Raw genomic sequence first — 17,763 nt, 5'->3', positions numbered from 1 at the left:
CACTCAGAACACTGACTCATGCAGAAGCACAGCGGTGGGCTCCTTTGAAGGCAGCTAATTCACACTCTGTTAATAAGTCTTTATGGGTGCAAAAGTGAAGAAGTGCCCCCCCCCCCGCTTTGATTCAGAGAAAAAAAAGTGCCCCAGCTACCAGAAGTTTATGAAACACTGTTATATAGCCAGCTTTCTTTTTGATGGACAGATAAATGATTAATTAGATGGGAATAGATGATTTAATAATATAGGGTTGCTTATTAATTCCTTTTTTGCAGAGTCCTGCAAGTCAGCACTTTGCTGAGAGCCTTCCAATAAGGAACTGAGCTAACAGTTGTTTGCTAGGACAAAAGGGACTAATGGTCAGATCCTGTTCCTGGCTGGGATCCAGGAAGTCTGACGTCAGAAGTCCAGAGACTTACCACTCATATGTATAGATGCTGGAGAAGGAGGGGGGTGCCCATGACTGAGGGAGGTGGGCCAGACTGAAGGGTGCCTGGAACATACCTGAGAAGCAGCAGAGGGTGAATGATGCAACTGAGGTGCAATGCTGCTCGCCAAGAGACCCCCTGGCCTAGCGTAATTATTTTTCCACTTGGTAGCTGGATGTTGGGACGTTTCTATCTACAGTCTACAACTTCATTAACATCTATCTACAACTCCACTAGGGACGCAGGTGGCACTATGGGTTAAACCACAGAGCCTGGGGCCTGCCGATCAGAAGGTCGGTGGTTCGAATCCCCGCGACGGGGTGAGCTCCCATTGCTCGGTCCCTGCTCCTGCCAACCTAGCAGTTCCAAAGCACATCAAGTGCAAGTAGATAAATAGGTACCGCTCCGGTGGGAAGGTAAACGGCGTTTATGTGCGCTGCTCTGGTTCGCTAGAAGGGGCTTAGTCATGCTGGCCACATGACCCAGAAGCTGTACGCCGGCTCCCTCGGCCAATAAAGCAAGATGAGTGCCGCAACCCCAGAGTCGGTCACGACTGGACCTAATGGTCAGGGGTCCCTTTACCTTTACCTTTAGTATTGAATTCATGAACTTATCTAAAAGACTGAGTTAAGCATTTGAAAAATCTGTTGAAACCAGACAATATAAGTTCATCCTAGGTTGGGTAGTTTGCAAGTCTCTGTGGCTTTGTTTAATGTTTTGTATTTTTCTCAAAAGGTTGATTAAGAATGTATAATTGATTATTCTGTGTATATTAATCGCCAACTTGTTCCATGAGTCTCACTACTTCTTTCAGCAGCACAGGTTGCATTTTTCTAGGATGTTGGGATTTTGGCATGACCCACCAACCAGGGATATGCCCATCCTGGTTTCCTCACCCCCATACCCCCCACACCCCACACACTAAGGGCTGGCCAAGTGCAGAAGCAACCCAAACCATCCTCTAAGCTGGACAGACAGACATTTTTAAAGGTCCTAAATTGACAAGCAACATACAATCTGAGAGGAGCACCTCTAGATTTCTTGCAAAACCATGGAACAGAAATGGACAACTGGGCTGGAACTGGGACCTCCCCCAGATAAATTTATCCAGCCCCTGGTGGCCCTACAAACTTGTAGTCAAGGCATGCTCGTCATTTCACAGGTAATAATAATAAAAAAGCCTATATGTTTTCCAAGCATTTTTGGATTGCACATGTAAACCGCCATGCCTGATCAGTTTAATCCTTCGTTGTTATGCGGCACTCAGTTTATTATGGAGTGTGATAATCTGTGAGAACGGTTTGTGTGGCTAAAAAACACTTCCAGCCCTCAGAGCACTGACTGCGGGGGGAAATGGGTCCTGAGACTAACTTGGACATCTGAACTATGAAGGATGCTGATTCACAACTCTTGCGTTGCACACAAGGCTGTGACGGCTCTGGAAATGGCACTCCGAGCATCTTTTACCAGGTTCCTGTTACAGTAAAATCTGGGTGCGAGGCTGCTCTGCCACCCAGCTCGCCGGACTAAGTCCGCGGGTCCCTGCGGAGGAAAATGAGCTCAGTCGGAGACAGGAGCAAGCTGCAGAAGATCCAGGTTTATTGTGCAACAGGTTCAAGAGATATGCGCAGATAAGCACATCCTGAGTACCGGTGATGAGAAGACAATGGTCCATGTACTGGCATTGCCCGGAGGAAAGGCTTGGCAGAGTGATTTGACAGGATTAGGGTCTTGACACCTTGCTTGAGGGATTATGGAGGACAGGGGAGGTGTCATGGAGTCCTAGAGAAATTGAGCAAATTGGCACGTTGATTTTCTATGAATTTTATAGATTTTAGTCCCTTTTGACATTGACAATTGGAAATAAACCATATGTCAGGAGTGCTCTGATGGTGTTTCCTGCTTGGTAGGCGGTTGGACTCGATGGCCCTTGTGGTCTCTTCCAACTCTATGATTCTATGAAATAAATGGATATATTGTAGCGAAGAAGAAGGTGAAGAAGACATGCCCCCCCTTCCGTATCATTCCATCAGGGATAAAGTACTCGGGGATAAAGAACCTGGGTCAGCTATGCTTCCAGCGTTTAATTCAGTCCTGGTTTTAGCAACACTGTGGTTATTTATCATCCTGTGGTTATTCCCTCCATTGCTCTAGTGACACAAAGTTTCCATCCTCCTAAGTGGTCAGGCGCGGCAACAAATCTCATGGGGTGCGATATTGAATCGCACAAACTGCCCTTAAGAGCATGATAGGACGGAATGGAAGCTTTATAATGATGCATGATGTGCTGGTGGCAAGCAGCCATGCCATTTGTGTAATGTTTAAAGGGGATCTCGGGTATTGCTGATCCTTAAATCCTCAGATGTCCTCCTACTGAGGCTTGTTGCAGAGAGCACTTGTGGCATTATTCAGGGCTGGGGAAATCTTTTACAGAGTGACACCAACCCTGTTCATGCAATCCAGGGGTCAGCATACTTCTTCAGCAGGGGGCCGGTCCACTGTCCCTCAGACCTTGTGGGGGGGCCGGACTATATTTTTGTATGGGGGGATGAACAAATTCCTACGCCCCACAAATAACCCAGAAATACATTTTAAATAAAAACACACATTCTACTCATGTAAAAACACCAGGCAGGACTGACAAATAACCCAGAGATGCATATTAATTAAAAAGGACACATTCTACTCATGTAAAAACACGCTGATTCCCGGACCGTCCGCAGGCCGGATTGAGAAGGTGATTAGGCTGGGTCTGGCCCCCGGGCCTCAGTTTGCCTACCCATGATACAATCAGTGCAGGTAATGCTGAGCAACATTGCAATGGCAGGCCTTGCCCCCCCCCCTCTTTCTCTCTCTCTCTCTCTCTCTCTCTCTCTTTCACACACACACACACACACACACACACACACACACACGGAGTCATACCTTGGAAGTCAAATGGAATCTGTTCCAGAAGTCCGTTTGACTTCCAAAACGTTTGGAAACCAAAGCACTGCTTCTGATGGCTGCAGAAAGCTCCTGCAGCCAATCGGAAGCTGCAGAAGCCCAGTCGGATGTTTGGCTTCCAAAAATAGTTCGCAAACCAGAACAGTTCTTTCTGGGTTTGTGGCGTTCAGGAGCCTAAACGTTTGAGAACTAAGCTGTTTGAAAATCAAGGTACGTGTGTGTGTGTGTGTGTGTGTGTTAATATTATATATATATATATATATATATAGTAGTAGTAGTAGTAGTAGTAGTAGTAGTAGTAGTAGTTGTTGTTGTTATTAAATTTTCTCTGCGCAGCCAGGAACCCAGCAATCATTTTGATCTCTCTCACTCACACATATTCTCACAAACAGAAACTTCTGAATCTCACACTGTTCAAGGAGAGCAATGGTAAAGCCCAACTGTGCCCTGGGGCCTCTTCTACGTTAGTCATAAAACAGTGTGTTGAATGCAACAGTTTTACATAGTGTTTTTTTTTACCTTTGTTATAAGGATTTAATTTCTGACTTATTTATAGCATGTGGTTTTTTTCCTGTGTGCAGATCCACCCTGCGTCTACTGAGTGTTTGCCATATGCACAACATCCAGAAACCTGTCAACAGGCAAACAGATACAAAAAAGGGAGAAAGCTACAGTCTGTAGCTAATTGCTATCAATTCAAAGTTCTTGATAAACATATTAATCTAAATGTATTAAAATGTTGTGCTAGGGCACAAACATTTCCAGATGCTGCCTTGCCTAACTTAACGCAGGAAGTATTCTTCCTGTTATTTCTGAGTGGAGCTACATCAGTAAATAATCTGCTATTTGAATTAATTGATTTAGATGACATGTCAGAGCTTGAATTGGGTACAGATAGGAAGCCTGTACACTGAGAGAGGGATAGGGACCCAATCCTGTTCATCTGTAGGTCTTATGAACAAGCCAGGGAGTGGGGGGAGGGGTGGACTCCTTCGCTGCCACTCTAGCCGCTGCTGGCATATGGTGTCTTTCAACAAGTAAACTACATTTACCATCATGCCAAGAGGCCCAATTACACACAACAGCATCTTGTCTCACAGTGCAGGCTGTGATTCAAACAATAGAGATCACCATTTGTTTTGCTCACTGCAAGAAGTGAGGTTACCAGGAACCAGGCAGAGGGCCTTCTCGGTAGTGGCGCCCGCCCTGTGGAACGGCTTCCTATCAGATGTCCAGGAAATAAACAACTATTTGACTTTTAGAAGACATCTGAAGGCAGTCCTGTTTAGAGAAGTTTTTGTTTGATGTTTTATTGCGTTTTTAATATTCTGTTGGGAGCTGCCCAGAGTGGCTGGGGAAACCCAGCCAGATGGGCAGGGTATAAATAAATTATTATTATTATTATTATTATTATTATTATTATTATTATTATTATTGGTGGGCTCTTGAGTCATAGGATGTTCAAGAGACCCTCAGCACCTCCCAATGACATAGCTAAAGTCAAAGCTTGCCCAAGACATTTTGGCAAAATGGCACCCCCTCCCCACCATGGAAGAATGGGTGAGTGAAGATTTTCATCAGGAAAAATGAGGGTGGGGGAATAAAGATCTACATCAAGATTTGCTGCCCTTGTGGATTCTGCTGCCCAAGGCGGTTGCCTCACCTTGCCTCATGGGTGAGGCAGCTCAGCTTGGAGTGTGCTGGGTTCTAGGAATTGCCAAGCAGTTGAATACAGTGGTACCTCGGGTGACATATGCTTCAGGTTACATACACTTCAGGTTACACACTCCGCTAACCCAGAAATAGTGCTTCAGGTTAAGAACTTTGCTTCAGGATAAGAACAGAAATCGTGCTCCGGCGGCACGGCGGCAGCAGGAGGCCCCATTAGCTAAAGTGGTGCTTCAGGTTAAGAACAGTTCCAGGTTAAGAACGGACCTCCGGAACGAATTAAGTACTTAACCCAAGGTACCACTGTATCCTGGATTTTAGTACCAGCTCCATGCTTTGGGGGACCATTGGGCACGGCACTTTCTGTGGTTTGAGATGTGTGAATCAAACATTGTCTCATCTTGTCTTTCTGGTGGCTCTAGGAAAAGTGAGGATGGAACCAGGCAGAGGGCCTTCTTGGTGGTGGCACCCGCCCTGTGGACGCCCTCCCATTAGATGTCAAGGAAATAAACAACGGTCTGACTTTTAGAAGACATCTGAAGGCAGCCCTGTTCAGTGAAGTTTTTAATGTTTGATGTTTTATTGCATTTTAAATATTCTGTTGCGAGCCACCCAGAGTGGCTGGGGTATAAATATATTATTATTATTATTATTATTATTATTATTATTATTATTATTATTATTTGGTGGGCCCTTTGTCACCTTGGGGGCTCAGCAAATGCCATACTGTGCCACCCACTGAAGCAAGCCCTGCATTTCTACATCCTGTCAAAAGAGGTTCTGAGAAACTGTTGTTTTGCTGCAACAGCGTTTGGCGTGGCAGCAATTCCCCAGCCGCAACAGACCGTGCCTGGAAGCAATTGAATCTTTCCATTTCACAGAAAGTGGTTGCTTTGAATGGCCAGGTGATCGTGCACCCTTCCATAGTTCTCAGTAGGATGGCCTTATTTCGTGACAATGGCGTGCACCTTTCTGATTGGGGGAATGATATATGGCTGGACGATATTGCAGATGGCTTGATGCATTGGTTACAGATGTGAGGGTATTACCGTATTTTTCGCTCTATAAGACGCACCAGACCACAAGACGCACCTAGTTTCTGGAGGAGGAAAACAATAAAAAAAATACTTTGAATCTCAGAAGCCAGAACAGCAAGAGGGATCGCTACGCAGTGAAAGCAGCAATCCCTCTTGATGTTCTGGCTTCTGAGATAGCAGTGCAGCTTGCATTCGCTCCATAGGACGCACACACATTTCCCCTTACTTTTTAGGAGGGAAAAAGTGAGTCTTATAGATAAAAAAATACGGTAGGCGGCGAGCCTTTGGACTCTTGTGGCAGTTAGGCATTGTTGGACCTTGTGGGGGGGAGGGGAGGTGTGGCCATCATCTGACCCTCCATGCTTAAGGGTATTCCGTTAAGGGAATCCGGGGGTGTTATCTTGTCTGAAGCCCGGTTGGGGGCTTGGGCCTTGACACGACCCCAATGGGAACACCAGGGGGAGCTTGAGTTGGTTTGCATCGACAGGGCTCCCCCTACCGGTGGTTTACCCTTACCAGACTTCCTGCACAGCGGGCAGGAGTCAGATATAAGGTAATGGGACCCCTGACCATTAGGTCCAGTCGTGACCGACTCTGGGGTTGCGGCGCTTATCTCGCTTTATTGGCCGAGGGAGCCAGCATACATCCTCCAGGTCATGTGGCCAGCATGACTAAGCCGCTTCTGGCGAACCAGAGCAGCACACGGAAATGCCATTTACCTTCCTGCCGGAGCGGTACCTACCTACTGTATTTATCTACTTGCACTTTGAAACTTTCGAACTGCTAGGTTGGCAGGAGCAAGGACTGAGCAACGGGAGCTCACCCCGTCGCGGGGATTCGAACCGCCGACCTTCTGATTGGCAAGTCCTAGGCTCTGTGGTTTAACCCACAGCGCCACCCACGTCCCTAGGAGCCAGATATAGTCAGGTCCAAACAATGCCTAAGCCAATACCACTCACATTCTGTAATTCAATAAAGTTGTGGACAAATTTGCCCAAATAACATAAACTTAATATCTGTGTCCTGGTGGGAGTTATTTCCCAACAATGGGGTGGCTGCGGGGTCTCGACACGCAACTGTTGTTTTGCTGCAGCAGTCATCTTGCCTCCTGGGCTGAATCTACCAGCTCATCTGGACTAGCAGCTACGAGAACTGAGATTTCCCTCCCTGCCCGCCAGCTCTCTCACCCACTGCTGCTCTCGCATCACATGATGTAAAGGAATCGTTACTATCTGGAAAAATTCAGCACTAGGAAGAAATTAACACGGCTAAGGAACACTTGTATTAGGCTGGAAACAAAAATCTCACTAATTGCCTCTCCCAAGCGCAGGCAAGTAAATCCAAGGCCAGCCTGAGGCTATAGTTGCTCCCAAACGTGCATCATAAAAATGTAATATATCACAAGGTCACAGACTTTTATATTCTGTGTTAATCTGGATCAAGCACACACACATCTTGGTGTTAATGTAGGCAGTTCAGATTCCGCTCTTCCTCCACAATCAAATTCTGAGATTAGGAAAGTCACCCCGTGTTTTTTTTGCTACGTTTTTATTTAACATGCACAGTTGTGCCTGAGACATGATGGTTAAAGGATTTAAATGGGAAATTCATTCCCTGTAAGTCATCCTATATATGCTCCCTGTAAATTCCTGCAAATCTAGGTACAAATACCTTTTTTTTAATCAGTCACATTGGGACAGTGTCCTATAGGCTGTTGTGCTTTCCTTCAGATTTCCCCTTCAGCACAGCAGCTTCTTGAGGGAACCTACTGTCATTATGTAAAGTACCCATAGAAATGATGGGACGCGGGTGGTGCTGTGGGTTAAACCACAGAGCCTAGGACTTGCCGATCAGAAGGTTGGCGGTTCGAATCCCCGCGATGGGGTGAGCTCCCGTTGCTCGGTCCCAGCTCTTGCCAAACTAGCAGTTCGAAAGCGCGTCAAAGTGCAAGTAGATAAATAGGTATTGTTCCGGCGGGAAGGTAAATGGCGTTTCCGTGCGCTGCTCTGGTTCGCCAGAAGCTGCTTAGTCATGCTGGCCACATGACCTGGAAGCTGTACGCCGGCTCCCTCGGCCAATAAAGCGAGATGAGCGCCGCAACCCCAGAATCAGCTACGACTGCACCTAATGGTCCGGGGTCCCTTAACCTTTACCTTTACCCATAGAGGTACAGGTGAAAGGTTTAATTGGGCACAAGTGCTCCTAGCCACAGTTACCTGCACATGCAAACATCTTGATGCAACTTATAGGGCCTTCCCTTTGCCCCACATTGCATACCTGAGTTTGTTATTTCCTTTGCCTCCGTAAAACAATATTCTGTAGGTAGGCCTGGTAAGCATGGGGAGGGAGGACCATGTTCCTATAGATTAGGGTTTCCCAAACTTGGGTCTCCTGCTGTTTTTACACTACAACTTCCATCTTCCCTAGTTAGCAGGACCAGTGCTTAGGGATGATAGGAATTGTAGTCCAAAACCAGCTGGAGATCCATGGTGATGGAAAGCGAGAGTTTGGAAGTCTCCGCAGGTGCAGCTTTCCTGCTCCTTACCTAATAAGCAAGCACCACCTGCCAAAATCCCCTCTTCCGCAGAACTATTTAAAAAGCAGCCAAATTGGTGCCAGTCTGAGAAACCACTTTGGCCAATTTCCAGATTTCTTAAATGGCAAAAGGGAGCTACCTTGGCCCTGTTCCAATCCAAGAGGAAAATAATAATAATCTCGGTGTTGTGCTTTTATGAGTTTTGTTTTGCTTTCAGTCAAAGCCTTCCCCCTTGCCCAGCACTATGCCACCCTCTCCAAGCCTGCAGGCCAACACTGGCACTGTAGGCCATTTCCTTCATTGTGGGGGGTTGGAATAGATGACCCCCTGGCACCCCTTCCAAGTCTACAATCTTACCTCCCTACCGCAGCTATTCTGCTTTTACCCCTCTGCTCTTTTCACTTACCTTTGCAGCAGCCAGTGCCCAAAATGTGAGCTGCCTCTCCTCCAGGTGAGACCTCCGGCAGTGGCGGGGAGGGGGTGAAGCTTGTGCCCAGGGTGGGGAGGGTGTGCTCCCAGCCCCCCTCTGCCCTGCTCAGATCAGAAGCACAAAGAAATGCCTCTGCATTGCCCGAACGGCAAAGTCAAAGAGGAGGCATCTCTCCACATCTCCAACTCAGCAGGGCCCAGTTTGGCTTCGATCCCCGGCGTGCGTGTGTGTCCAGAGGCAGAGATGGAGAAGAAAGCTGGTCAGGCCGGTTTGAGTTCAGGGAAAGCTGAGAGGCAGGCGGACTTGGGCAAAGGGAAGAGAGTTTCTCCACAGCCGGCAAAAGTGATTCCGGGTCCTGGCGCCCTTGAAAACCTTCCTCCCCTCCGCCTTCCTGGGTCAGAGACGTTATCAGCTGTCTGGCTGAATTATTTACCAGCATTCCTGGGCTGCCTTGTTTAGTTACCTGCCTGTTTTTATCCCTCTCCCTCTCTCTCTCATACACAGCCTGACAATTAGTCTATGTATCCATTACTGCTTACTCCAGCCCCTATGCGCTCCCATCACTGGTGTTTGAAGCCAAGTACATATGACTGTTAGCCACAAATAATAATAATAATAATAATAATAATAATAATAATAATAATAATAATTTATTTATACCCTGTCACCATGGTTGGGTTCCAACAAAACACTAGAATACAATAACCTATTAAACATTAAAAGCTTCCCTAAACAGGGCTGCCTTCAGATGTCTTCTAAAAGTTGTTTCTTTCCTTGACATCTGATGGGAGTGCGTTCCACAAGGCGGGTGCCATTACCGAGAAGGCCCTCTGCCCGGTTCCCTGTAACTTGGCTTCTCGCAGTGAGGGAACAGCCAGAAGGCCCTCGGTGCTGTACCTCAGTCTCCAGGCTGAACGATGGGGGTGGAGACACTCCTTCAGGTATACTGGGCCAAGGACGTTTAGGGCTTTAAAGGTCAGCAGCAACACTTTGAATTGCGCTCAGAAATGTACTGGGAGCCAATGTAGGTCTTTCAGGACCGGTGTTATATGGTCTTGGCGGCCGCTCCCAGTCACCTGTCTTGCTGCCGTATTCTGGATTAATTGCAGTTTCCAGGTCACCTTCAAAGGTAGCGTGTAAGTAGAGTGCATTGCAGTAGTCCAAGCGTGAGATAACCAGAGCATGCACCACTCTGTCGAGACAGTCTCTGGGCAGGTAGGGTATCCCATAGTAGTTTCTCGAGAAACACCTCTGTCTGTTACTGGACGGCCATCTGCCAGGGATTCCTGCATTGTGGGGCTTGATGTCGCTTTGGGTCCCCTCCAACGCTATAATTCCATGATGCAAGAAATGATATTCCTGTTTGATGCACTTTCCCTCAAACTAGCTTCCATCCAACTTGAAAATGCAAGCCGTGGTTAAACTGAGCTAAGTACGCTTCAGACAGCCTCTGCCCTTGTGTGGTTGACAGCTTCCTTGAATAGGAGTTGGGAGGGTTGAAGGTGTGGGTAGACAATTTGGGTAATATGCATCAAGTGAAGACATCCTTACACACACACACACACACACACACACACACACACACACACACACCCCGGAGCGCACAGCAATGCTGCAAATGTGATTTGAAGCACAAAAATGAGGGGGATGACCTCACTGTGTTTTAAGCCACTAATGTATACATTAGATATTGGTCACAGTATAGACATGGAAGCATGGGAACGACTGTGGAATATGCATATAAAATTTACAGCATGTTGTGGTTTAAGAGAAAATTTAAATGCTATATCGTTGGTATCTAACACCTAGCAAACTGGCAAAACTGTATAAATCTAAATAAAATAAGTGTTGGAAATGTAAAGAGAAAGAAGGTTCCTTTTATCATATGTGGTGGTCTTGTAGTAAGGTTAAAGCTCACTGGGAAATGATATACAATGAATTGAAAAGGATGTTCAAAATAACTTTTGTAAAAACAACAACACCAGAACCTTTTCTTTGGGAATTATAGGGACAGAGCTACCTAAGTCCCAGCAATGGAAGAATGGATACAAAAATTTATGGAATATGCAGAAATGACAAAACTGACTGGAAGAATAAGAAATCAAGATAACAAACATTTTATAAAAGAATGGAAATGGTTTATTGAATATTTGCAGATAAGTTGCAAACAGATAAAAACATTGGCAGGATTATTGTGATAAGAGTACATATTTAAAGTAGATAATTAAATGAGCAAATTAAATGAATTTGGATGTGCAGAAGATATTGAAAAATAAATATAAGGAACCGCAGAAAGAGGGGGAAGAAAGTCAAACTTTGAAATGTTAAATTGATTGTAAAACTAATGAAATGTATAAACTTGAAAAGTATAAATAAAAACTTTTTTTAAAAAAGGCACCCTGGGGAATGCTGCCAGATGGCCGGTGCAGGCAATAAGGAACTAGAGGAACCTAGGGCATTTCCTAATGCAAAAAGATCTGGAAAACCACAAGCTATTTGAAGAAAATACGAGATGCAAATGCAATGTATCATGCTCTCTAGTATTCCGACAAATTGTCATCCACGAGGTTGGTTGAACCCAGCCCATAAAAGCCAGCACAACAAAACACTTCATTACATGTGCGTTAGATCGGAACAGCTGTCACTTTTGGCAGGATGGGTAAGAACATTTCTGGTTAGTTCTGTTGCGCCCCCTGCTGGCAAGCCAATATAGTGCGCCTACTTCCCAGCCTTTCACAGCCTCCTTCCTCTCTCTTTTCTGTAACCGGCTGCTAGGTCTTCTTCCTCACACCCCACTGCCTTTCTTGCACCCCATATTTCAGTACCTACTGCCAGCAAGTATGTCCTTCATCGTATGCATGTGCCACTTCCTACCTATCGCTCTTAATTTGCAAACTGCTTTTACAATTGCTCAAATTTCCATTCCACAGATGAAGCAAGAAAAGCATTTCTTACAAATTAAACACTTGGTCGCCCAGCTGCTAATTCTTATTGCTTGACAATAAAATGCTGTTATTTAGGCTAAAAGGTTATTTATGTATGCCAGTACTGCGGCCCGTTGAGAAGAGAAGACTCCCTGGAGAAGACCCTGATGTTGGGAAAGATGGAGGGCACAAGGAGAAGGGGATGACAGAGGACGAGATGGTTGGATATTGTTCTCGAAGCTACCAGCATGAGTTTGACCAAACTGCGGGAGGCAGTAGAAGACAGGAGTGCCTGGCATGCTCTGGTCCATGGGGTCACGAAGAGTCGGACACGACTAAACGACTAAACAACAACACTGCGGCCCGTGTTTTGTTAGCCCCAAAATGGAAAACGAGCAAGGTCACAACCAAAGAAGTATGGCAACTGAAGCTGATGGAATATACTCAGCTTGCAGACTTAACATATAGAACAAGAAGAACATATGTTTAGAGAAGATTGGAAAATGTTTATTGAATATATGGGGGGAAATTATGTACACTTGAAGACCTTGGCAGCATTAAGATAAATTCAACAGTGTAAATAAGTTTGGATGGATGTAATACAGTGGTACCTTGATGGATGTAATAGTGGTTGCATACGCTTCAGGTTACAGATGCTTCAGGTTACAGACTCCACTAACCCAGAAATAGTACCTCAGGTTAAGAACTTTGCTTCAGGATGAGAACAGAAATCGTGCAGCGCTGGCACAGCGGCAGCAGGAGGCCCCATTAGCTAAAGTGGTGCTTCAGGTGAAGAACAGTTTCAAGTTAAGAACAGACCTCCAGAACGAATTAAGTTCTTAACCAGAGGTACCACTGTAATGGAATACTGAATGGTTTAGTTTATGTAAAATATTGAGGGCTTTATGATATGCAAAATGAACCATGGAAAGAGAAGAAGGGAAGTCACTGTTATTTTAAGGATGTTTAAATGAGTATTTCAAATTGTAAAATAGAAAATTTAATAAACACACACACACTAAAATGCCTTATCTGCCTAAGGAACCAGTGGTGCTTTGAGGTTCCATCTCTCCGCTAATAGTTTCTCCCCGAGGTTTCCCATCTCTTCTTCAAGGAATATTAATCAGCTTAGGACTCTAAAGACGACTGTGTACCAAACACTGCCCTAGCAAGGCAGGGCTGGCGATTAGCAAGACAGAAATAGATGACATTCTTCTAGGTTGACTTGGAAGGGTGTTGGAGTAGCAGAGGGGAGGATTCTCCATCATCTACTTATTATTCAAGATCCACCCTGTTACATTACATGATCTAGGAGATCTAACAGGGATGCTGGGGTGCAATGCTCTGATATTGTGTCAAAGTAGATTAGTGGAATCCTATACAGTGGTACCTCAGGTTAAGTACTTAATTCGTTCCGGAGGTCCGTTCTTAACCTGAAACTGTTCTTAACCTGAAGCACCACTTTAGCTAATGGGGCCTCCTGCTGCTGCTGCGCCGCCGGAGCCCGATTTCTGTTCTCATCTTGAAGCAAAGTTCTTAACCTGAAGCACTATCTCTGAGTTAGCAGAGTCTGTAACCTGAAGCGTATGTAACCCGAGGTACCACTGTACGATGGAATCCTTTTAAATAAAAAGGATGTTTTTGATGGGAAACGGCTCTTCAGGGTTTCAACTCAGAAGCTCTCTGCATACATAATACCTGCCAGGACCAAAGTATGTGACTGGTGCCTTGGCACAGAGTCTTTTTTTGCTTTCAAGGCGCAGAGAAGACGCTCTCCTACTTACAATGAACTAAAGGCATTTCACATCTGTATAGGCCTGGTGCGTTGTTCTGTGACCATTAGTATCAGTTAAGAGCTGCAAACCTGCCGTTTACTTCACATTTTTCTTTGCTTCTGTTTTTTATGGGGGCCTATAATTCAGCTTTATAGGGGACCCAGGTGGCGGTGTGGATTAAACCACAGAGCCTAGGACTTGCCAATCAGAAGGTCGGTGGTTCGAATCCCCGCGACGGGTGAGCTCCCATTGTTCGGTCCCTGCTCCTGCCAACCTAGCAGTTCAAAAGCACGAAGTGCAAGTAGATAAATAGGTACCGCTCCAGCGAGAAGGTAAACGGCGTTTCCGTGCGCTGCTCTGGCTCACCAGAAGTGGCTTAGTCATGCTGGCCACATGACCCGGAAGCTGTACGCCGGCTCCCTCGGCCAATAAAGCGAGATGAGCACCACAACCTCAGAGTCGGTCACAACTGGACCTAATGGTCAGGGGTCCCTTTACCTTTATAATTCAGCTTTCAGATGATTGCTGAGCAGCAATCTCACAGGAGCACTGGAGGCCACTAGGGTGGGAAAGATCTGAATTTGGGCAGTATTGGCTCAACTAGATGAGCTCCTGGTTTGTGAAAAGTCTTTGGCAGATGGGTGGAGGGGGGGAAGGGAAGTCAGAGATCTGTTCCTCTGCCGCAATCTAGGTATGAAACCAGTCATACAGAAAAGGAGTAGAAAAGTCAATTGGGGATAGACCCCGCCTCTGGTTTCCTGCCCTTTTCTGTTTGGAAAGGGTGCACTGTGAGGACTAGGAATCAGTTTCTGAACCTGAAGTCTGCATATGCTCCAAATGCCTATATTTATCCTGCTTTCTGTCCCTGGTAAATCTCTGTCACTAACTTGCGCCCGTGTCTGTGGTATTGAACAGAATGTTTAATATAATGAATATTTGTAATAAATGGAATATAATATTTAATTTATCCGGGTATACTGGAGTGTACTCGATTCCTTTCCTCTTCCCCACTCAAATAACAGCCTTTCCAAATAGTAAAAGTTATCGAATGTACTTCCGTCTAAGAGAAACGTATGCAGTAAATAAGAGAGGCGACCTGGAGATCTTGTATTTATGGTAATCTCTCTGCAGGTGTCCCTTTGCCTGTCTGCACTCAGAGTCAAACCAGGTGGCAAATTCCGTTAACCTTTTTGTGGCAGTATTTTGGATCACGGTTGTTAAGTGTTGTTTTAGCCTTTCTGTGAGTGTCTTGAGTAGTTCCATGGCCTCAGCAGCGGATATAATCGCAGTATGGATGTCCTTTAGCTCAGCTGTTTGAAGAAGGTGAGCCAGGGCTGCGTTCAGTAGGGGGGACCATTTGATTCTTTTAGCTGCGGATATGCCAAGATTTGCATTAGGGATATATTGCGGTTTTACGATAGAATTGTTGAGGAGCGGACCTGCAAAAGGCAGAGTTAAGGGTAAGTGGTCACTTTCAATGTTATATGTGTTGTAAACAAAAATTGCCCTTTTCCCTTATGGGGTATCCAAGAGCCCGTATAGAGTCCTTACATAGGTTCCCTATTGGTAGGAGAGAATAACAGAGACCAACCAGAGAATATTGAGAAGCAAAGCAGCTAGTAAGCTTGATCTTTATTGATCTGTTGCAACAGGGTGCTCCCCTCACCCGCAGGAGAGAGAGAGGACCCAGAAAAATGGCGTCCAAGGCCTTATAAAGACTTTTGAAATTGCCACCCTGTAGATCAAGACCACCCCCAGAAACATCATACATACACCACAGAAGGGGTGTAACCTAAGACCATCCCCTCAGATACATCACACCTACATCACAGAAAAGGCGGTCTTAAAACAGAAATTTTAATATTGTGTTTCTCCTGTTGTTGTTTATCTCCTGTCTGGCAGGTTACTTGATTGGATACCTGCTTACCAGATTGGATTGCCTGGGGAGCCTGGCCAGTCTTTTGTAACGATAAATACTTAGTTCCTGGGCCATGTCACAGGCTCATACCCTATTCAAACACAGACATACCCTTAAGACAGGATTTGTGAAGGAAAAGACAATGGGGAGGCTTTTCCACTTTGACTTTGCAGAGAAAACATTTGCTCAATTTCGGAATCAAAATGGCTTCAGGTCGGTCTTCCTGTGTTGATCTATGTATGTGCGGTTATGAACATTACCATATATCTAAGACCATAAAATTCCTATCACATAGCCCACCTGGAACTCCATGACAAACTTGTATGCAAATCTTGAGATTAAGATATAATCTATGACACTACCGCCAAACTTTGTGAAGTGGGTGTATTTCCCAGGGCAATCCCCTTCTATATTGCCGTTTAATATCAGAAGGTTCCTCTGCTTTGCGGCCTGGGCTAAGCAAAGTCCTGGGTAGTTGCATCTAAGATCTTTAGAATGTACCTGAGCTGCTGCCAACAAGCAACACAACTTGATCCTCTGGATTCTGGAAGATTAAGCGCTCTTCATTTTTTCAAAAAGAAATCTCTTACGGTCCATTTACTGCAAATAACCCCATGCTTCGGAAGCCAGGGCAAGACAAGCTGCTGCAGAGTATTTATGCTTTCATGACTTTGTTTGCTTCATGCATTTCAATCTTTTTGCAGAAAGGCAGCATAAAACAAGCAGGAAAGAACTTCTAGCAGTGCTTAGAGAAGGCAGACGCCCAGAACTTACAAAGAATGGGAATGCGTACAGGAATATATGATAAGATTTGGTTTCAGAGCTTAAATTTAACATGCAGTAGCCTGAAGTACGCAAGGATACAAGAGAATATTACAATACAAATGGAAAAACAAACTTAATAGCTATCAACACAAGAAGAAATAACAGTATGAAGAGAAGATCACACATGGCTGAAGGGAAGTACAGTGGTACCTCGGGTTACAGATGCTTCAGGTTACAGACTCCACTAACACAGAAATAGTACCTCGGGTTAAGAACTTTGCTTCAGGATAAGAACAGAAATCGTGCTCTGGCGGCACAGCGGCAGCAGGAGGCCCTATTAGCTAAAATGGTACCTCAGGTTAAGAACAGTTTCAGGTTAAGAACGGACCTCCAGAATGAATTAAGTTCTTAACCCGAGGTACCACTGTAATGGGTAAAGGGGGAGGGAGGTATAAGGCAGTAATTGGAAAATTGTAGAGGACAAACATGCAATTTAGGAGGTTAAGAACAAGGAATTAAAAGAAGAAGATTTAAGTTAAAGAATAGTAAAATAAGGAAATCTGAGAAGAATTTAGTACAAATGAAAAGTGAGAGTCATGTTATTGCTTCTGTCTTGGTTTATTTTGGTTGTAAAGTCCTATGTTGTAAAGATTGTACATAAAATAAATAAAATGTTTTTTTTAAAAAACAGAACGAGGGACTATGGATAAAACCAAGTGTGTGGCTATTGAGAGAAGTTGTGGTCCTCCTGCAATGTGGTGATGTAGTTCTCACTGCCAGCCCCTGGCATTTGACCATCTCAAGCAGCTGTACCTCATGATCTGGAAGAGGCATCTAAGGCTCCCTCGTGGTGGGAAAAAGCATGCTGGGCCCCAGTTCACAGACCACGTGCAAAGGAATGTGAGGTGCATCAAACACATGCTGCTTCGTTGGCACCCCTAAATATGTCTGTGCCCCCTTTCACCTCTGCTCCCCTGGCAGTGACCCTCTGAGATGTGGGTACTGTCTATGAAATATTGCAAAGAAGAGAGATATTAGTCTTGAGATTTAAATGTAATAGTGAAAATAACTTGCCGACAAAGGTCCATAAAGTTAAAGCTATGGTTTTCCCAGTAGTGCTGTATGGAAGTGAGAGCTGGACCATAAAGAAGGCTGATCGCCAAATAATTGATGCTTTTGAATTATGGTGCTGGAGGAGACTCTTGAGAGTCCCATGGACTGCAAGAAGATCAAACTTCTCCATCCTGAAGGAAATCAGCCCTGAATGCTCACTGGAAGGACAGATCCTGAAGCTGAGGCTCCAATACTTTGGCCACTTCATGAGAAGAGAAGACTCCCT

At 45.2% G+C, this 17,763-nt stretch overlaps 3 protein-coding genes across 5 annotated transcripts in view; 2 read left to right on the top strand and 1 right to left on the bottom strand.

Moving 5' to 3' along the window:
• Window positions 1-9,423, bottom strand: part of PALM3 (paralemmin 3) — a 47,317-nt gene extending 37,894 nt beyond the window's left edge. The window contains exon 1 of the mRNA XM_083718646.1: window positions 9,019-9,423. The gene's annotated coding sequence lies outside the window, so the exon portion shown is untranslated. The remainder of the gene's footprint in view (window positions 1-9,018) is intronic.
• IL27RA (interleukin 27 receptor subunit alpha) overlaps window positions 1-17,763 on the top strand; it is an 818,781-nt gene that overhangs the window by 73,339 nt on the left and 727,679 nt on the right. The window lies entirely within an intron of this gene.
• RLN3 (relaxin 3) overlaps window positions 1-17,763 on the top strand; it is a 135,885-nt gene that overhangs the window by 82,000 nt on the left and 36,122 nt on the right. The window lies entirely within an intron of this gene.

This window comes from Podarcis gaigeae (assembly GCF_964106915.1).
Source record: "Podarcis gaigeae genome assembly, chromosome: 17".
In the NCBI taxonomy this organism is placed as follows: Eukaryota; Metazoa; Chordata; class Lepidosauria; order Squamata; family Lacertidae; genus Podarcis; species Podarcis gaigeae.
Note: the sequence above shows the minus strand (reverse complement) of the source record. Positions and strands in the feature narration are given on the sequence as shown.